The sequence below is a fragment of the Diabrotica virgifera genome, chromosome 4 (assembly GCF_917563875.1).
Source record: "Diabrotica virgifera virgifera chromosome 4, PGI_DIABVI_V3a".
Taxonomy (NCBI): Eukaryota; Metazoa; Arthropoda; class Insecta; order Coleoptera; family Chrysomelidae; genus Diabrotica; species Diabrotica virgifera.
Window position 1 is genome coordinate 179,736,438 of NC_065446.1, and position 22,748 is coordinate 179,759,185.

Below are 22,748 nucleotides of genomic sequence, written 5' to 3' on the forward strand. Positions count from 1 at the left end.
ACTATCTGCTATAAGTAACTTTGTTAATGCACTATCCTTTGGCAAAATTATCGGATGTTTTTCTCCGTACTTTAGATTCGTGTGTCTCAGTCTTCCGGTGACTCTTAGAATTCCTTGTCTATCCAGGAATGGTACCAATGACGCTAATTTATTTTTCTTGTCTAACTGCTGTTTCTTCTCCAGCTTCTTTATTTCTTGTTTGAAGTAGGCGTGCTGTGTGTGCTTTATCACCTTTAATAGCGTTTCCTCTAATTCTTGGACTGTCAGCTGACTTTGTCCACTGTCCTTCTTTTTTCTGCATTTGTCTGAAAATCTCCTACAGTATGCAAGTACTCTTCTCATTCTTTCTAAATTTGAGAATCTCTCGCATATGTCCTCCTTTATCGTTGTCGTGTGCACCGTTATTTTCGTTTTGACTTCCTCCTCATTTGTCTCTGGTATTTCTTCTGATTCCTGCGTTAACGTTTTGTTACTAGTCAGCCAAGTTGGTCCCTTCCACCATAGCTCTGCTTCTAATAATTCTGATGCGGTACTTCCACGTGAGAGGATGTCCGCTGGGTTTTCCTTCGTATCTACCTTATGCCAATTTTTCGGTCCTATAACGCCTCTTATTTCCTCTACTCTGTTGGCGACGAACATTTTCCACCTTTTTGATGATCCCCTTATCCAAGCCAGGGTTATCATTGAGTCTGACCATGCATATACCTTAATGTTTTCCCTATTCAATGCTTGTAGGGTTTTCTTCATTAAATTTGCTAATAGCACCGCGGCACACAACTCGAGCCTCGGTAATGTCGTTTTTCCTTTCAATGGTGCGACTTTCGATTTTGCTATCATTAGATTCGTTTTGATTTCTGGGCCTAACACCCTTGAGTAGATTACCGCTCCATATCCTTTCATAGATGCATCTGCAAATCCATGTAGTTCTACTCTGTTTGTCTTGCTTAAGTTGTTCCACCTGGGCAATGTTATTTTCTCCAGATTTACTAATTGCGCCTGGTATGTACTCCACCTGCTTTGTTGGTTGCTAGTTAATTCTTTATCCCAACTGGTTTTTTGCTCCCATAATTCCTGTATGAACATTTTCGCCTGAATTACTACAGGTGCTATCCACCCTAGTGGGTCGTATAGTTTTGCTACTTCTGACAGTACGTGTCTTTTCGTTATTTTCTTTGCTGTCGTTATCCCTATTTTGAATATGATATGTGATTATATCTTCTTTAGGGGACCAGTGTATTCCTAACGTTTTCCGTACTTCTTCTTGTTTGAATGCCTTGGAGTCTACGTTCCTCATTTCCTCCGGTACGTTCTCCATTATTTTTTCTTCGTTGCTCAACCATTTTCTGAGAATGAAACCTCCTTTTCTGAACAGTTGTATTAATTCCTTTTGGGCTATTTCTACTTCCTGCAATGTCTCCGCTCCTCCTAGTATATCGTCTACATACATGTTTTCTTATACAATTTTCGATGCCAGCGGGAACCTCGCTCCTTCGTCTTCTTGTAATTGTTGTATTGTTCTCAACGTTAAAAATGGTGCTGCTGCCGTGCCGTATGTCACCGTCGTTAAGTTATATTCTTGTATTGGGTCCTTTGTGTCCTTTCTCCACAAAATTTTTTGATATTTTTGGTCTTCTTCTGCCATTCTGATTTGTCTAAACATTTTTTCCAAATCCGCTGAGTATGCTATCTTATTGGATCTCCATCGTAATAGTATATTTGTCAAATCTTGTTGTAATTTCGGCCCTGTGTGCATAATATCATTCAGGCTTACTGCCGATGAGCTTTTACTTGATGCATCAAACACGGCTCTTATTTTCGTTGTAGTACTGTCCTCTTTTCTCACTGGATGATGAGGTAGGTAGTACCCATCTCCCTGGTTTTCTGCTATTACCATATGACCTTGGTTTTCATAATCTTCCATGAATTGTCTGTAATTCGCTTCTAACTGTTTGTCTTTTGCAAACTTCCTTTCTAGTTGCATCAATCTGGCGAATGCCTGCTGCTTAGATTCTCCTAGCTTTGTTACGTCTTCCTTAAACGGAATTCTCACTTCGTATCTCCCGTCTTCATCTCTTTTTACTGTCTGTCGATACATTTCTTCACATTCTTGTTCTTCTACTGATAAACTTGTTTCCTGATTTATATCTTCTAATTCCCAGAATTTCTTTATTTGTATGTCCATCTCTTGTCTGGATATCATACAGCATACTTCTGCTTTTGTAGTCTCCTTCTCTCGTGCTATCCCCGAAACTATCCATCCTAGTTTGGTGTTTTGACTCAGGAGTCCATTACTTATTCTGTGCATCCCTTCTGTCAATATGTAACTGTATTCTTTTACTCCTAGTAGTAAGTCTATTTTCCCTACCTTGTAATATCTTGGATCTGCCAGTATTGCATTTTTCTCGTTATAGTCCGGTAGAATTATATCCTGTTCTGGTAAATTCCTTGTTATCTTCGGTAATACTAGTGCTTCTATTTCCATCTCGAAGTCACTTTCGTAATGAGTTTCGATTAAAAGTTTCATACTCCAATTGGCTGTTTTTTCTCCTGACGAGCCTATCCCGGATATGGTCGCCTGTATAGGCTTCCTTGTTGTTCCTAGCGTCGTCGCAGCTTGTTCCGTTATAAATGCACATTGTGACCCTTGGTCGATTAATGCTCTCATTATGTGTGAATCTCCTTTCGCATCTCTTATGCGTACAACAGCTGTCGCTAGTAATGCTTCACCTTCCTTATGGCTTGCACAGTTTACTGAATTCTGCCCTCTTTGGTGGTCGTTGATATTCCTATGCCCATTGGTATCTTGTGTATTTTCTCGCCTTCCGTTATTTTGTTCTCTGGCGTTGTATGGATTATTATTTCCTCCTCTGTACCTATTAGCTTGATACCCGTTTCTTCTATTATTCGAATCTCTTCCATTTCTTTCTTGTGTTTGTTCTCCTTTCGTTTCATTGGAGTTTCTTTTGTTGCCTGTGGTTCCTTTCTCATAATGCAACATATGGTGATGGTCTCCGCCACAGTGTCTGCACCTATATTGTACATAACATTGTTTTTCTTTTTTATGTGCTAGGCAGTTTGCACACAATCCTTTTTCTTTTATCATCCTGTTTCGGTCTCTTACATTGAGTTCCTGAAATTCTCTGCAGTTCGGTACTCCGTGATCTCCGTTGCATATCACGCAACGTGTTCTTGGTTTCCTCCCAGATCCTCTTTGATTCTCTTGTCTTTTTTCTGACTCCAGCAGTTCCAGTGTCTGGAATCTTCGCTGTAAGAATGTTTGTGTCGATTTGTACGTCGGTATCTCTCTACTGTCTCCAACGTGGTTTTCGTACAGCCTCCTGGTTTCATTGTCCCATTTCGTTATGATAATTCGGGCTACCAATGGGCTCCACGCTTCCGTGTCTGTTCCTAACCCTCCTATGGCTTCCAGACTTTCGTGGAAGGTGTCATGTAGTGATTTCAATGCTCTAGCAGAAGATTCCTTTACTTCCTGTGCTAGTAGCATCCTGTCTATCAATTTAAACAATATCATCCTTGGATTCTCATATCTATCTTTTAGCATGTTCCAGGCCACTTCGTAGTTGGCCTCGGATATGTTTAAGTGTTGTATCATTCTGTTGGCTTCCCCTCTTAGTTGAGTTTTTAGGTACTGCATTTTTTCTGCGTTTGATAACTGGTCGTTTTCATGTATTACTTTAGTAAACAGATCGTGGAAAGTTCTCCACGTTTCATACCTGCCTTCATACACAGGGATTTTTACCTGCGGTAATGTCACACCGTCCCTCCTCTGTGTGCTTTCTGGCCGTTGCATTCCTGGCCTTATTTTCTTCAAGGTTTCCCTGACTCTCCTCTTTAGTTGATTTATTCTCTCTACTTCTCCATTATCTATAGCGTCTAGTTCCTCATTTACTGCTGCTTCAATTATTAGTGTATTCACCTTTTCCATGTATTCTCTTAACTCTGACTGCAGCTCTTCATCCTCCTGCAAATCTTGTTCATTTTCTGGCCGTAATAATTCCTCGATTCTTTGCTTCCTTATCTGTATCTCCTTTACTTTCGGTGCTTTTCCTCTTTTCAGCACCCTTCCATATTCTTCCAACAGGGTTTTCCCCTCAATATATGTCTTAAATACCTGGTCATGGTATTTTGTTTCAAAATATTTTTCTTTCGTTATACCTCCTTCTAGCAGCTTTTCGTGGTTATTCAGAAATTTTGCCCAATATTCTTCTAATTTTTCCTGCCTATCCCGGATGTATTGTTGAGTCCTCCGAGATTGAGAATCCTTTTTAGTATTTGAAACTAGTTTCGCTAATTCTGCTCCTATCTCCGCTTGCTTAACGTATACACTTTCCATGGTTATTTTTATAAAATTTTAAATTCAGCGGTAAATATATTAAACAATATGAACTGTATTTTATTTATTAAGCAATGTACTTAAATATGCCTATAATGTCTGGCTAATTGGCTAGTCCAAGGCCATCAAATCCACACACAAAAAAAAATATCTGCTTATTAACAATTATATTTATTTACTATACCTGTACTATCACGCTCTCTCGTAAGCCAGAATGTATATAAATAAAAATGTAATTGTATGCCCTTGTCAAGTTTGCAATTTTTCAACGTTACCGTAGGTCGCTTGCCTGACTAAGTGATTTCTGTTTGTAAATAAACTGAATAGTATTACGATTTCACTAACGCTAAAATTGAAATTCTTTGGTTGGATAATTTAATGAACCTTTGTATTTATAAAAGATCTGTAAATGATATATGTAATATTAATACTGGAATCTTATTCAAATTTGGCAATTAGATATCTATGTGATTAATTTTTACAGAAATAGGTAAAATATTTTCATTTTCTAAAATAGTGAAAATTTAACTGAAATTATTATATAGAGTGGACTTTTATCGTTCTATAAGTTACGTAGTATTTTAATTTTTTCGAAATAAAGTATTTAATTGAAATTAAAGCAAGCTATATGTTTATGAACGTTTCTTTTTTTCAAATTATTTTTCAAATATATTTTTGTCTCTGTATTATTTATATGGTATACATTCTAAAGTACATTATTTTACTATTAATAGAGTGGAGATTGTTGTTCTAGATTGTTGAATTATAATAAAAATACAAACTTGTTAAATTGTACGATTGTAACAGTTGGAAGATTTTGTAATTATTCAAAAACTTACGGTTTTTTTTTGTTTTCTTAGACGTCTAGGGTCCCTCGCTTCTGGTAGGCTCTGCAATCGGCTCTCGGCTATGGTACTGCTCTTAGCTCTGCAATCGGCTCTCGGCTATGGTACTGCTCTTAGCTCTGCAATCGGCTCTCGGCTTTGGTACTGCTCTTAGCTCTGCAATCGGCTCTCGGCTTTGGTACTGCTCTTAGCTCTGCAATCGGCTCTCGGCTATGGTACTGCTCTTAGCTCTGCAATCGGCTCTCGGCTTTGGTACTGCTCTTAGCTCTGCAATCGGCTCTCGGCTATGGTACTGCTCTTTGCTCTGCAATCGGCTCTCGGCTTTGGTACTGCTCTTAGCTCTGCAATCGGCTCTCGTTCTCCCGGGTCTAGTGGTCTCTCTCTGCTACTGAGGGTGTTGCTGGTATGGACTGTATAGGCTTTCTCAAACTTCCTTGAAGTATTCTTTTTCTCGATAGGACCATGAACAAATTCCCTTCGTTGGCTCAGTGTAGATGGTCTTTAAGTTGTGATGGAAACACCAAATAATAGTAGCAGAGTTTATTGATGAGACTTACACTATGGATGTTGACCCGGGGTACTTTGAGTAGAGACTTAAATGATGAGCGTTGAAGACAATCACTCGCGTTAATGAATTAATAATAATTGAATTTCTAGACAAGAGATCTTAGTTTTATATAAGTTTAAATTGGGTCAATGTAAACACGGGCCCCGCGTGATTTTGTGTATCTAATTAAGGTAAATTGTTTATCTTATGTCAGCAACTTTTGGCTGATGTCCAAATTATATTATTGATAATTGACCAAATGTGTATGTAATTTAATTAATTACGTGTGTGTGTTTAATAACAAATAAATGCATTCGATCTACTGGGTGATAAAATGATACTGTCCAATTTCGGATATGAATACTGAATATTTGATATTGGACACACACTTAAAAAAATTTATTGCCTCCCTAATGAGATTGATTTTATCCAGTTATTCATGTCCAGTCGGACAACTTTTCTAAGGAAAATTTTCGAGAAGAGCGCGTTTCATAAATATAGAGGCTTCTAAACTTTGGTACGTCCGACAACGGAAATATCCTTAACATTTGTCGGACAATATTACCAGTTAATTTTAAATATTTTTATCAAACAATCCTGTATAACTTGTATGACGCTTTATTATGCGTGCTCCACCCCCCCCCCCCCATATGGGGGCACACTATGGAGTCATAAATGATGAATTTTTTGCAGGATTGTTTGATAAAAGTACTTACAATTATTTACTGCTAACAACTCCAACTACTACTACTACTCCAACAAATTTTTAAGGGTGCTCCAGTTGTCAGGCGCACCAAAGTTTAGAAACCTCTATATTTACGAAACGCCACCCTCCCAAAAATTTTCCGAAATAGAAAAGTTGTCCTACTCGACATTAATAACTGAAAAAAGTCTTATGAGACAGGCAATAATTTTTTTAAGTGTGGGCTTAAGGTCAATAACTCTAGTTGTAAATTATCTAGTGCTTTTAAAATATTTAATTTTAAATGATTTTCAAATACTTGTCCATTTATTTCGCATAAAAATTTTGAAAACGACAAATCAACAAACTAAGCGAAGCCGCACACCAAAGAAACTTGAAACGAAAAACATGTTTCATGAAACTAAAACACTGCTAAACAAATCTCAAAGTCCGCCTACCAATGAAACGAGTGTGATTCATGCTCATGACACATTTTTATTTTCGGAGAGTTTCATAAATGGCCGGACGTATATTTGTTTAGCACTGTTTTATTTCCATGAAATGTAATTTACGTTTCATGTTTCTTTGATGTGCGGCCGCCTTAGAGGCACAAACTCCAAGTTTGTTGATTTTTCCTAAAATTATATTGGTGCTTTGGGGGCCGTGCAAACTTGCAAAGGGCCGCATGCGGCCCGCGGGCCGTTTGTTGCCGACCCCTGATCTAGATAATCTAGAAGGTAAAATGCTTACGTAGAATATGTTTTTATATTATTGAAAGCCATTTGCATTCTGCTACACTTTTGTTAAAGGTTCTATCAGTTTGACCGATGTAAGTTTTTGGGCAATCGCCACATTTAAAAAAGGTATTCGCTGTCATCCTAGGCCTCCAGAAAATTTGGTACAGTTATAGCCCTGATAGAGGAATATCGGGCTATTCCCCAGGCAAGGATAACACATCTTTATTCGATGCTAAACAGATTGCGAGCAGTCGTGCTGCAAGAGGTGGATATACCCGCTATTGAATTGTTTTTTTTGTTGTTAATTTTGTTTTTTTTTATTTTTTTTTATTTAAAGAGAATAAAGTCGCATTCACCCAAAGGTTATTAGCGACATTGCTGTAACATTTGTAATAATATTAAATTTATCATTTATAACAATCAATAATTTTAACAATTAATTAGAATTTGAGAACAATTGAACATTTGTAACAATTAATTAAGTTACATTTTGTGTAACATATTTATACATTTTAAGTAACCCAATAAATTGTCCGGAACTAAATTTTTGTTGAGGAGTGCTTTCAGGTTATTTGGCAAATTGTAAAACTGTCTTTGATTTTAATATTTAGGACAGTCTATCAAGAAGTGCTTTATACTGTCTACTCGTCTACTGTATTGCATGTTTCGCATTTTGGAGGTTCACTATTTGAGAAGAGATAGGCGTGAGTATACCTACAGTGTCCAAGTCGTAGACGTGTAATAATAGTTTGGCATCTTCTGCTTCTGACAGTGGACTTCCATGAAAAAATGTCACTTTTGATGGTTCTGAGTTTAGAACTAGAGTCATTCCACTCCCGATTCCACGCACTTAACACTTTATTTTTGAAATAAACTTTTAGATCGCCTGCGACACTCCGACACTCTGTTTCTGATGCGTCACTGTTGATAGCGTTACGCGCACTAGTATCTGCTTCTTCATTCCCTTCTATACCTATATGAGATGGTATCCACAGGAAGTGGATTCTTCTAAAATTGTCTTGAGCTTTCATTAATTCGGCCTTGATCATTTTCTCAATGGGGTGTTTAGGGTATACATTTTGCAGGGCTTTGACTGCGCTGAGAGAGTCAGAAAGGACTAGACAACAAGGGATGTTTTTGATATTTACTTGCTTGATGGCTTTGAAAAAACCAAATAGTTCTGCAGTATAGATGCTGGAATTTAGAGGAAGTTTAAATTGAAAAGTGTCATTTGGGGTTACCACTGCTGCTCCAACGCCAAGTTCACCTTTGGATGCATCTGTATAAATTTTAATCCACTCATTGTATTGTTGATCTAGGATTGAATTTAGTTTGACTTTAAAAATAATAGGACTAGTTTCATGTTTATTATATATACTTAACGCTGTATTGACTTTGGGCTGTTCGATAGTCCAAGGTAGATAGTTATTTGTATTCGTTTGAAATACTGTTGGGAATTGAATGTTTAGTCTGGAACTATATAATCGGATTCTCTCGTAGTAAGGTTTGGGGGCACGGGGCTTATTATTGTAATAGTTGATATATTTGTTATTAAAAGTATTACACAAGAGAGGTTTTTTTATATCTGAGGCTATAGATGTAGCATGTGCTAGAGCTAAGTACATTCTTCGGTAGCTTAGAGGTGGTTCGCCGGCTTCGCTCAGTATGCTTTCGGAGGGAGTTGTCCGGAAGGCTCCAAGTGCAATTCTAATACCAGCGTTGTGTAATGTTTTTGAAGCAGATGCATATGCAATTGATCCATAATCTAATTTAGATCTAATTAATGTTTTATATATTCTCAACAGAGTTTCCTGATCTGATCCCCAATTTCGGTTTGCCAAGGTTTTCATTAGATTCAGTCTTTTATGACATGTTAAAATTGTCTGTTTTATATGTTCCTGCCAAGTAAGTTGTTGATCAAACCACATACCTAAAAACTTTGCCGTTGGTTTAAATGGGAGCATAGTATTGTAACAAAATAATTATTGACCTACCCTCGTATACCAGCTCCCGTCTCCGGACAGACAGAACACTATCGATGTTTCGAGATACGCCGATGCAGCCGCAAGCGGTCACATGGACATAGCTGGAGATATATAGATATTTCTGGAATATCTGTATCGCATATATAAATAGGACATATTTGTAAATAGAGTTAGTCTTAAGCTAAAGTTTGTAAAGTAAACTTGTATAAATAAAAAATAAAGTCGTATATAAATTACGAACCGCTAGTTTTATTGTAATTAGAAGTAATTACACTAATAACCGCTACAGTTGGTGTTAACGGTGTGGAGTGTAAATAAATGAAAAGTGAAAAAAAAAGACTTTTGAACTTTATTCGTCGGGAATAATCGGAGTGCGTTAATTGTTCGGTATTCGGAAAGACTTTTGAACTTTATTCGTCGGGAATAATTGAAGTGCGTTGATTGTTCGGTATTCGGAAAGACTTAGACATTTTGAAAAGTACGTGTGTGCCGACCAAAGATGTTGCTACAAGAACTGACCATAAAACAGCTCCGTGAACAATTAGAAGAGTACGAATTAGACAGCAGTGGGTGCAAGATAGTCCTACAAGCACGACTCAAGGATGTCCTCACGAAGAACGGAGATGACCCAGAGACGTTCCACTTCCAGTCAGCAGAGCAAGTAATCTTATCGAAATTAAAAACTGTTTCTGAAACGATCGATGAAACTTCTAGAAAGAACAACGAAAAACTTGAAGAAGTTAGTAGACAGAACAACGAGAAACTTGAGGAAGTTAGTAGAAAAAGCGACGATAAATTCGAAAATGTTGCTAAAAGATTCGATGAGACTTCTCAAATAATTAAAGAGGTCTGTAGGCAAAACAACGAAAAACTAGAAGAAGTTTGTAAACAGAACAATGAGAAATTTGAAGAAGTTTCTAGAACATTCGATAAGATACAGAAAAGTGTAGACGACAATAAAGAAATGCTAGAAGAGAAGATCAAACAACTAGAGAGCATGATAACTGATACAAAAGTACAACCATCAGTTAATGCAGTAGCTTTAGATCTTGTAGTGAAGGATGAAACACCGAGAGACGAAACATCGCATCATATGAGATTTAAATTACCACCATTCGATGGGAAGTCCTCTTGGTCCATATACCTTAGACAATTCGAAGCTATTGCGACCGCCAACCATTGGACCGAACAAGAAAAGGCTGTTTCCTTGACTGCTGCTTTACGAGGTGATGCTGCAGATATATTAAGGTCAATTCCCAAGGGTCAAGAAAATTGTTACCAGACCTTGTTCACTCGTCTAGAAAAACGCTATGGAGATGCCCATCTACAACAAGTATACAAAGCACAACTGCGAAGTAGAAGTCAACGAGCAAGTGAGAATCTGCAAGAATTTGAAGCAGATGTGGCTCGTGTGGTGCGGTTGGCTTATCCAGAGGTGCCAGACAGCGTTTTAGAAGAAATTGCAGTAGATACCTTCGTCAATGGGCTGAAAGATAATGAACTACAGAAAGCTTTACGACTAGCAAGACCGAAAGTTTTAGATGAAGCACTTGCTATTGCATTGGAACACGAAACGGCTAGTCAAACTTCACGAGGCCATAGAGTAAGAACCATTGAAGAAAGTGACGAACACAACGATGAACGTCTGGAGGAAATGATACGGAGAGTATTAAGTAATCAGATGCCAAAGAGACGCGAGCCTAGATGTTGGAATTGTGGAGACGTAGGCCACATTCGTCGTAATTGTAAGAAGATCGTACAGCCGTCGGAAAACTAGAGCGGGTCGACACCAAGGGGCAACTGCCGACCTCGAGAACTAGAGCCCCCATAGTAACTGTCAACCTTACGTCCTCCGGTGGAATCCACAACTTATACATCGAAGGTCGTATCAGTAATAGATGTAGATCATTTTTGGTGGATACAGGTGCAACGAGAACTATCGCACGTCCAGATGTAGTACGAGACCATAATAAATTATCACCTGCAACAGTAAAGCTTAGAACAGCGACTGGTGAGCTAATTAATACATATGGCGAGGCTAATATGTCAGTATCCATTGGCCAGACCACAGTTGAACATCAAGTATTAATTGCCGAGATCTCCGACGAGTTCATATTGGGGATGGACGTACTACGAAAAGTGGGGGCAATATTGGATGTTCAAAATGGAGTTCTCAGGATCAACGGTGAAGAGTTGCCCTTTCACGACGACAAAGAAGATGTCATCCGCTTACTAACTACATGCGACGTAACCATACCCGGTAATAGTGAGAAAATTCTGATGACCATGCTTGATGGACACTGCCGAGAGGGAAGTTTAAGGATGGTCGAAGATGTAGAAAATGTCGAGTTCCTAACGGCGAAAACTTTGGTAAAAGTTCGAGATGTCATCCCTGTAAGAGTTATGAATTTAAGGGAAACTGCTATTAAGTTAAGTAGAGGAGCTTTGATCGGACAGTGTGTTCCCGTGGCTTCAATTTGCTCTATGAATACCAATGAGAAATCATCAAAGTCAAAGTATCCAAAAGACCTTGTCGAGATGATCATTGAAAGATGCCAAGACCTTCACTATGAACGAACGGAAAAAGTAAGGTCTATGCTGATAGAGTATCAAGATGTTTTTGCTATTGATAAGAAGGATAAGGGCAAAACAAGCATAGTAACGCATAAAATAAATACCGGAGACGCTCAGCCAATCAGACAACGGCCTAGACGACTTCCATTTGCGAAAAGAGATGAAGCCGAAGAGATTATCAAAGATATGGACAAACAAGGGGTAATTGAACCATCGAACAGTCCATGGACATCACCAGTAGTTCTGGTAAAGAAGAAAGATGGTTCAACGCGTTTTTGTATCGACTACCGCCAGCTCAATGCGGTAACAAAAAAAGATAGTTATCCTTTGCCCAGAATAGACGATACATTGGATACTCTCTCCGGTTCTCGTTGGTTTTCCACACTCGATTTAAAAAGTGGATATTGGCAAGTAGACATGGAGCCAGCCGATCGGGAGAAAACCGCATTTTCGATAGGATCAGGGCTTTGGCAGTTTACGGCTATGCCGTTTGGTTTATGTAATGCCCCTGCCACATTTGAAAGATTAATGGAGGCAGTTTTAAGAGGTCTAACATGGAAAACATGCCTGGTTTACTTGGATGATGTAATTGTGGTTGGAAGGTCCTTTGATGAACATGCCAAGAATCTAATAGAAGTCTTTCAACGATTGAGGGCAGCGAACTTGAAGTTAAGTCCGAAGAAATGTCACATGTTTCGACGAGAAGTTAAGTATTTGGGACATATTGTATCGAGTAATGGTGTAACAGCTGATCCCGAAAAGATTGAAGCAATTAAAGATTGGCCAGTACCAAAAGATAAACATGAAATTAGAAGTTTCCTTGGCCTATGTACATATTACCGACGATTTGTCAAAGGATTTGCCAATATCTCCAAGCCCCTAACAAAGTTGACGGAGGAGGGCAAAGAATATACATGGAGTGAAGAGTGCCAAAAAGCTTTCGAACAACTACAAATGGCTCTGATCAGTGCACCGATATTAAGCTACCCGGGACAGGCAGGAAAATTTGTTTTGGATACCGATGCTAGCAACAGTGCTATAGGAGCTGTTCTCTCCCAAATCCAGGACGGACAGGAAAAAGTCATCGCTTATTTCAGCAAAGTCCTGTCGAAACCGGAAAGAAACTATTGCGTTACCAGAAGAGAACTGCTGGGTGTAGTGAAGGCTTGCGAACATTTCCATAAATACTTGTATGGCAGAAAGTTCCTTCTTCGCACCGATCACGCTGCTCTAAAATGGCTCATACAATTCCGTAATCCAGAGGGCCAGATGGCAAGATGGTTAGAACGATTACAAGAATATGATTACGAGATAGAACACAGGGCCGGAAGAGTTCACTCAAATGCTGATGCCCTTTCGAGACGACCATGCAGTGCGAATTGTAATCACTGTGCCAAATTAGAGGAACGATTTTGCCCCGTGAGACGAACCACCGTAATTAATGAGCAATGGCAGCCCCAACAGTTACAAGACGCCCAAGAAGATGATCCATGTATAAAAAGAGTATTGGATTGGATGCGGCAAGGTGAGAGACCTAGTTGGCAGAACATTAGTGCATGTAGTCCAGAAGTCAAGGCCTACTGGAGCCAATGGAATTGCCTGGTACTAAAAGATGATCTTCTGTACAGAACCTTTGAGAACGATGATGGTACAGAATCTAAGCTTCAGTTAATTGTACCTAAAAGTAAAGTGTCAGAAGTATTGCGTCAGTTGCATGACGGTACATCAGGTGGACACTTTGGTATTACGAAGACTCTGCAAAAGGTTCGAGAACGGTTCTATTGGGTGAACTGTAAAGATGATGTAAGAAGATGGTGCCGAAAATGTGAACCGTGTGCATCCGGTAATGGTCCGGTTGGTAAAAAGAGAGCACCCATGAGACAGTACAATGTTGGAAGTCCTATGGAAAGAGTAGCTATCGACATTGCAGGTCCATTTCCAGAAACCGATGCTGGAAATAAATACATCCTGGTAGCCATGGATTATTTTACAAAATGGACTGAGGCCTATGCATTACCAAATCAAGAAGCTGCTACCGTTGCAGAGGTACTTGTTAAAGAATTCTTTAGCCGATTTGGTGTTCCCTTGGAGATCCACTCCGACCAAGGGCGAAACTTTGAGTCAGCTCTTTTCCAAAACGTTTGTAAATTGATTGGTGCCAATAAGACCAGAACAACACCCCTGCATCCTCAATCAGATGGGATGGTCGAGAGGATGAACCGAACGATGGGTAAACACTTGTCCAAAGTTGTATCTGAACATCAGCGAGATTGGGACCAACACATTCATTTATTCCTGATGGCCTACCGCTCGGCCGTAAATGAAACTACAGGTCAAACACCAACCTGCCTGATGTTGGGTCGTGAAGTTCGGTTGCCCTGCGACCTAGAGTTTGGCTGCGGACCTTCCGAGGAACATGTTGCAGGCGAAGACTACGTTGACCGCCTGAAATTACGAATGAACAACATTCATGAACTTGCCCGACAACACATCCAGATAGCCAGTGACAGAATGAAAGATCAATATGATTCTCGATGCAAGAATGAAAGCTTCGAAGTAGGTGATCTTGTCTGGCTTTATAATCCGCAACGTCGTCGAGGCTTGTGTCCTAAACTGCAAAGACAATGGGAAGGTCCGTATGAAGTTAAGAAGAAAATAAATGACGTAATATATAGAATTAAGAAGTTGCCAAACGGTAAACCAAAAGTTATTCACATAAATCGTCTTGCACCATATGCTGGCTCAAATGAAACAGAAGAAGCACGAGTCCTCCAACAGGAGATGAAAGATGTCGCACAGCCAAGTTTTAATCAATTTATGTCAAATTACGCAGAAAGAAAGAGTGCTAGATTCGGCGTGACCACAGAAGTTCAGCAAGATCTGTTTGGTGTTCCAGAAAACGTCTCTCTAGCCCACTGTGTTGCACAAGACCTCGAGATGACTAAAGGAATCTCGTCCGTATTCAATAGAAAGTTCGGCCGCCTGGACGAGTTAAGGAATCAACAACCTAAAATTGGAAGAGTATTGCGATTGGAAGATGGTCCTCGATCTTTGCTGTATATAGTGACCAGGAAGTCTTATACGGACACGCCAAGCTACGAGAACATATGGCGTGCTCTAACTAATTTGAAGAAAATGGTCTGTAATTATGACATCAAAGATTTGGCTTTACCAAAAATTGGCCATGCAGTAGAAAATCTGGATTGGAAGATTGTGAGAAGCATGCTGGAAGTGATCTTCAGAGAAACCGGCGTACGGATTACTGTGTGTTGCATGAACCCGAAGATGTCATACCCTTCAAAGACAGTAGACTGTTACTTCTTTTCTAGGGGTGTATGCAGAGCTGGAGAATCCTGTAGATTCCGCCATCCTGGGCCATCTAGAGTTGCTGATCGGGACGCTCAGATCTTAAGAGGGGAGCAGTGTAACAAAATAATTATTGACCTACCCTCGTATACCAGCTCCCGTCTCCGGACAGACAGAACACTATCGATGTTTCGAGATACGCCGATGCAGCCGCAAGCGGTCACATGGACATAGCTGGAGATATATAGATATTTCTGGAATATCTGTATCGCATATATAAATAGGACATATTTGTAAATAGAGTTAGTCTTAAGCTAAAGTTTGTAAAGTAAACTTGTATAAATAAAAAATAAAGTCGTATATAAATTACGAACCGCTAGTTTTATTGTAATTAGAAGTAATTACACTAATAACCGCTACAGTATTATATAATTTTAAGGTAGAGGACGTTGATGAAGCCTTTTTGGAGAAGAGTATTCCTGATGTTTTTGTTACTGAAAATTTGAATCCGGTCGTTAGAGACCATTGTTCTAATTGGTTTAGAAAATGCTGCAAAGCGTTTGTCATTGATGCGGTGTTATTTCCTTTGATATACAAAACAAGGTCATCTGCAAAAAGTCGAGCCTTTAGAGGTTTAGTAAGGTTGTTAATAATATTATTTATTGCCACTAAGAATAATGTAGGGCTTAGGACTGATCCTTGGGGTGTTCCATTTTCTTCACTTTTCTCCTCTGAGTAAGTATTATGTACTCTCACGCAAAAAGACCGGTTCTGTAAAAAGTTTTTAATAAATTTCAGGCAATTTCCACGAATATTCCATGAATGTAGTTCTTTCAGAATATTAAATTTCCAACAAGTATTAAATGCCTTTTTCAAGTCGAAAAATATTGCAATACAGTTTTGTTTGGTTGATAGCGCTTCATGAATGTCAGATTCTAGATCAAGAATATTAGTCCTGTCGCCAGGGGGGGTACAACGGCCTCCTGTATTCAGATGGACTTACCCAAGTTTTTTTTATGTATTTTGACCTGTAGAACACGAATTTTTTGGGTAACAGTTGATCCGGATGTCGATAAGATTGTTATAAACCAAGAAGTTGAGGAATCACATAACAGCGATTTCTCGCAAAACAAAACATTTTTTTGTATTTTTTGGGCCATTTTAACCAAAAAATGTTCCTTCAAATTTTTTCGTAGGATGCATAGTTTTCGAGATAAACGCGGTTGAACTTTCAAAAAATCGAAAAATTCGAATTTTTGAACCCGAAAAACTTTTGATTAAAAAATAAAATAGCAATTCTGCTTACCGCATTTGAAAGTTCAAGTCAAATTATATCGGTTTTAATTATTTGTATGGCCAAAAATATATTATTTTATTGTTAAAACAAAGCTATAAACACCTAGTACTTGAGTGATGTTTCAATGATTTCTCATTTAAAATCGAACGAGTACGTAGAGGAGATAAAAGTGCAAGCGGGGCTATTTGTAAGTAGCATGCATTAAAACGCATGTATTAGGCACGGGAAACAGTATGTGTTTATAGCTTTTTTTAACAATCAAAAAATAAATTTTTAGCAATGCAAATATTGAAAACAGATATAGTTTGACTTAAACTTTTAAAGGCGGTAAGCAGGATTGCTATTTTATTTTTTGTTCAAACGTTATTCGGGTTCAAAAATTGCAATTTTTCCATTTTTTGAAAGTTCAACCGCGTTTATCTCGAAAACTATGCATCGTACGAAAAAACTTGTAGGAACATTTTTTGGTTAGAATGACCCAAAAAATACAAAAAAATGTTTTGTTTTGCGAGAATTCGCTGTTATGTAATTCCTCAACTTCTTTGTTTATAACAATCTTATCGATATCCGGATCAACTGTTACCCAAAAAATTCGTGTTCTACGGGTCAAAATACATAAAAAAAACTTGGGTAAGTCCATCTGAATTAAGAAGGCCGTTGTACCCCCCTGGCGACAGGACTATATTGTCAATGCCCGAGCGATTTTGTCTGAAACCGTTTTGTTCCGGAACTAAACGATTTGATAATTCTAATGTCCACGTTAATCTAAGATTTACCATTTTTTCCATCAATTTGCTCATAGAGCATGTTAAGCTGATTGGTCTGTATGAGTCAGGTTCTAGGATTGATTTTTGAGGTTTTAAAAAAGGTAATATAATAGCTTTAGACCAAATTGATGGAAATTTATTATTTTGCCAAATTAAGTTAAAAAGTTGAAGAATAAATAATTTTGCTGAGTAAGGAAGATGTTTTAAAAATATTGCCGGGATATCGTCTGGGCCCGGGCTAGTGTTTTTTTAATTCGGATAAAGCATTTTCCAGTTCTTCAAAAGTGAAAGGTAGATCCAATGGATCATTTAAATTGTCATTTTCAAAAAGATCAGTATTTTCTGTTATTATTTTTCTTTCAAGGAATGTATTATTGTAGTTACTGTTTGAAGACATTTCTCTAAAAGATTCAGCTAAAGTGTTAGCTATCTCTTGAGGAGAAGTTGAAATCCTATTGTCAATTTTTTATTTTGAAATCATTGGCGTGTATTTCAAACCAGAAATTTTTCTTATTCTTTTCCATACTTCGCTGACAGGAGTTGAGGAATTTATTTCTGAAACATATTTGGACCAGGAAGCCTTCTTAGCTTGTTTTATAATAAGTTGTGTCTTAGCTTTAAGTGATTTGAACATGATTTTATTTTCAGGTGTTTTATGTCTTTTATATTTATTAAATGCAGTTTTACTTGCTCTAATAGCTGCTCCGCATTCTGAGTTCCACCAAGGTACAGGAATCTGATTATTCTTTGTCTTTTTTGATTTCCCAACGAATTGCTCAGCACTACTCATAATAATGCTATTCAAATTGTTTAAAGATTCATCAATGCTTTTAGCCATTTTACAGTTTGGCATTGAGTTGTCGATATAATTTTCAAATTTTAACCAATCGGCAGTTTCAGTTTTCCATCTGGGTATGAAAACGTCATGGGTCAGAGCCATAGAGTTTTTTATTACTATGGGATGATGGTCGCTCCCATAAGTGTATTGTAAAACTTCCCAAAATAATCGTGGTGTGAGTGCAGGGTCACAAAGACTTAGATCAATTGCTGAAGAATTTCCGGTATTAATGTTAAATCTGGTTGGAGATCCGTCATTAAGAAAATTGAATTGAAAATCTGTAATTATATTTTCGACAATTTTTCCTCTAGCATCTGAATAAAAGGAGCCCCAAATAATATTATGACTATTAAAATCGCCCACAATAATGCGAGAGGATGGTATTTGACTGAATAAATTATTTAAATCGTTGTACGTTACTTGGCGACTGGAGGGTAAGTAAAGGTTGCAAATAAAATACCTGTTTGATGATTGTATTTCCACGACTACAACTTCCAGATTTGTAGCCACTGGAAATTCTTTCGCTGATAGTGACTTTTTTACTAGTGTGGCTACACCACCTGAAGAAAAATTATTATTTGTTATCCTGTCTTTGCGAAAACAGTCATATTGGTTGGAGTTATATTTTTTTTGGGATTCAGATTAGTTTCCTGTAGGCATATTATATCAGGAGATTGTTCACCAATTAGATGTTGGAGCATAGCAAGGCGATGGAAAAATCCATCAATGTTCCACTGAAGTAGAGACTTGAATTTTATTATTGGCTTAATTGAGATATGTCACTTTCCCAGTCCGATGTCTCACTGCCAAGATAACTATTGATTTTTTTCTTTATGGACGTGAATTTACGTTTTATGGATCTTTCCTTTAAATAGGGGTAAACTTGACTGAGCATATGGGAGAAAGCTGATAAGTCTGTGGTATATTCTTGAATTGTGGTTATAGGATCTGTTGATCCCGTGATATTCATTAAGAGCATGTTAAGTTGTTCAAAGTTTAGAGGGAAAGGTAGAGGTTGATTTTCTATGAAGTTTTTAGCAGTGTCAAGTAAGAGAGAAAATGAGCATTCAGAAGTGCTTGCTGAACTAGTTTTAGCTTTTTTAGATTTTGCTTGGGCTTTAGGTGGTGGAAAAATGTTACATTTTTTTGAAGATGGATCTGCTTCAGGTGAAATAATTTCATTAAAGCTACGTTTTGGTTGATTGGTTGGTTGGTTGGTTGCTTGATTGGTTGGTTGATTGGTTGGTTGGTTGGTTGGTTGGTTGATTAATTATGTGACTGTCCTTATTTGATGCATCTTTTTTTGTTCGATATCTCTGGGAAATTTGAAATAGACATTTGTTCACACTGAGAAGCGTTTGTATCATTGGGTGCTTGCAAAGATATATTTGTTGCGCTGGATACCGATGCTTCATTGTTTTGGTTGGGGTTTAGTTGAGGTTGAGCTACTGGTTCGGAGCACTGTGATGCAATGTGACCTGGCTTCTTGCATCTGAAGCAAACTAAACTGTCTTGAGAAATGAATATTCTATATTTCGTGTTGTCGAAAACAAGAGTAAATGACTCTGGTAGTGTTAGACTGTGAGGACTGATATAGATTTGTCTTCGAAAACTAAGGATGTGATTATACTCAGGCATAGAAGCACTAAAATTTTGAGGAATGTCATGGGGGAGACAGGAACTATGCCGATTTTTTGTAACTCATTGATTAGCAAGTCGTGCGGTATTGAAGGACATACGCCGGAGAGCACAAGTCGTTCCGCTGGTGTAACTAACCTTCTTGCTCTGACAATTTCACCTTGTATTTCTATTTGACCATGATTATTCATAAAATCATCCACTATTTGTTTATTGGATAAATACATACATATGCGATTATTAGATAATCTAGAAGAGAAGATTATATTTTTCGGTTGAATTATATTTCCAAGTGGGAGAAGGTAGTCTTGAAGTTTGGTGTTTTCTAAGGCACTAAAGATAATTGCTTGGGACTTTAAAGGAAATTGCACTCTCGACGCTGCCAAAGAGTATGACTGTGGTGCGTTTATTTGACTTTGCTGGTCTTGTATTGAAGAACTGTTTTGTGATTCCATGTTAGAATTCATTTCGATAAACATTAAGTGAAAAGTAAGTCCGACCCTGTACACCTGCTAAAACAGGTGTATAGGTCTTTACTAAAAGCGGTTATTTTGCTGGTAAAACTGGATTTGTTTGTTGACAACAATAACAAATAATTGCAATTTGTTGACTTTAATGCTAATTTAACTGGATATTATGTAAAGAGTTTGTACACTTACAGTTTATTTCAATATATCACTGAGATTCACAATTTATAACTTATATTAAACTTTGTTAATATTAAAATTATTCGGAGCCCACATTGAAGACAACATTATAGTTATCGGTGCAGAACCGAACTCCTTAATTTTGTTTTGTTTTGTTAATTTTAGTGCGTTTGATATTTTTAATTAAATAAACCTTCAAATTAATGTTTTTATTTACAGCTCTTACAAGAAAAGAGATATTCGGATAATTCAAAAACAAAACCTTAGTGATACCTCCAGGATGAAACAAAAGGAGTATGAAACAAAATTAGCCTAGGAGGAAAAACAACGCTTCCATTCACCCCGGTATAATACCATCTAAGCAACAAGTTTTTGTTACCGTAATAATAACAAACGACATAAATACATGTACCTACAAACTGATGTAAGAATCTTGTAAATCGGAGTACAAATAATAAAGTTATAGATTGTCAAACTTAATCAAACATTTTGGGTGGGGGAATTTTGTGCCGGTGAGTGTATATTGGACGTAACATTTACAGAAACGCAGCAGTTTTGGAAATATGACAAGAACCATTTAATACTGCTACTCATGTACTCCTGCAATTTGGAAAAAAGTGAGCGAAAATGTGAAAATTTAATGAAAGAATGATGGATGCGTCAAAATCGCTTCCATCGACGACAAAATCCGACGACAAAATGAAGATAGCGACGACAGTGATTATAAGTACGAGTACGGATCTAATTGTTGATTACACTATAAGGTACAGTAAAACCTGTGTTAACGGCCACCTGCCAACATCGGCCACCTGTCCTAACGGCCAGTTTAAAAATTTCCCAAACAAATTATATGTAGACTACAAAAACTGGCAATAGCGGCCACCTTTCTATATCGGCCAATAGTTCTTTCATCATTTTTAGTGGCCGTTACTGACAGGTTTTACTGTAATATGATATGTTTTCATTTTCTCATTAAGAAAAATGTTGAGTGGTATTGTTATTATTTTATCAGTAAATACTTACCACTCCTATTTAAAAAGAATATAATTTGTAATTTGCTTCAATTTTTGCACGAATAATTGTATATTTTCTAAATGAATGTAAAATACATTATCAGTTAAAACAGAGTTTTGCTTGTCTTGGACACTGTTTCAAATGTACCTGCTTATATATTATTATAATTGCCATTAATTGTCAACAAAGGCACCTAATAAATGTAGAAAAACCTAATCTCATATATCTGTTTATGCTGGGAAATTTTGCTTTTAAGATACACACACTTAAAGTCTTTAAGCCTACAATTCGTTGTTATTTAATAAACGGTATAAATATAATCTCAAATGTTCTTATAACGCTATAAACTTCACGATTAAATTAGATATCATCATCTAGTGCAGTCACTGATGGTTTTCACCTCCGATTTCGTTGAACATCCATCGATTTTCATGAAAATTGGTCAGTATTTAGAGGATGCGTCAAGAAACATAGATGACATAGTACCAACTTGCGCTTTTCCCTAGGGGTGGATGCCACCCCTTCTCGGGGGTGAAAATTATTTTAATATAAATATTCCCAAAATCGATAGAGGGACCAATTCTAAGTAAAATTTGTTATACAAGAAGGTTATTCAAATCAATCAACAGTTTTTGAGTTATAAAAGATCAAAAATTTTGATTTTTCATGAAACTAATGCATGTTTTCAAGCAGTTTTTCATACATAACTCAAAAATGGTAAGATTTTTCAAAAGAGTTGTTATTAACAAAAATGAAGCTAATAAAAAGATCCAATAAATTGAGTAGGTATTTAAAAAACCTTTTAATACTAATTCACAGTAAGTTATAATTGAACGCGTATTGTTTTTCGGTGAGTACTCAAATCTAAGTATTAAAACTTAAATAATAGAAAAACGATGCATTGTGTTAAATATACATACCAAATATTTTTAAAGTACTCAGAAATACCTATCCAAAAAGCTGAAGAAGAAATCGAAATCGACATCATCAAAAGTGAGCAAGTTATGAAGAACACAAGAGGACCCTTTCGATTTTTTTTTTTAGGAAAAAGTGAAAAATAAAACATACGTCATTTTCACAAAAATTAAAATTTATAATAGTCCCTATAAAAATTTCTTTATTTTAACAAAAATAATGTACAGTGTTGCCAATCGCATTTCTCTAGATTATCCGATGATCGCTCGAAAAATATTCGATTTGTCACGAAAAGGTACGCTAGGTCAAAAATTATTCTGTTATTAAAATCAATGTTGCCAATGTTATTCTTTTAGTCCCCTTAACAACCATCAAATAACAAAATCCGTTGTTCGTACGCCAATCAGTTAATTGCAATAAATTATCATTATAATAATTGACATAATTGATTGATTAATTAATTATTAATTATCAATTAACGTAACAATTATTAACATAATTGATTACTTAATCAATTAATCTCATAATTATTGTAATCAATTATGTTTTCAGCAACCCAATCAAAGTTGACATTTACAGTAATTAAATATTTGATAATGATC

General features: G+C 37.1%; 1 protein-coding gene across 4 annotated transcripts in view; it reads right to left on the reverse strand.

Moving 5' to 3' along the window:
• LOC126883270 (excitatory amino acid transporter 2-like) overlaps positions 1 to 22,748 on the reverse strand; it is a 216,391-nt gene that overhangs the window by 172,713 nt on the left and 20,930 nt on the right. The window contains exon 1 of one of the 4 annotated variants that reach the window (XM_050648600.1): positions 21,241 to 21,419. The exons of 2 other annotated variants lie outside the window; for them this stretch is intronic. The gene's annotated coding sequence lies outside the window, so the exon portion shown is untranslated. Of the gene's footprint in view, positions 1 to 21,240; positions 21,420 to 22,748 lie in introns of those variants that run through there. One more of the 4 variants, XM_050648598.1, reaches the window with a different exon arrangement.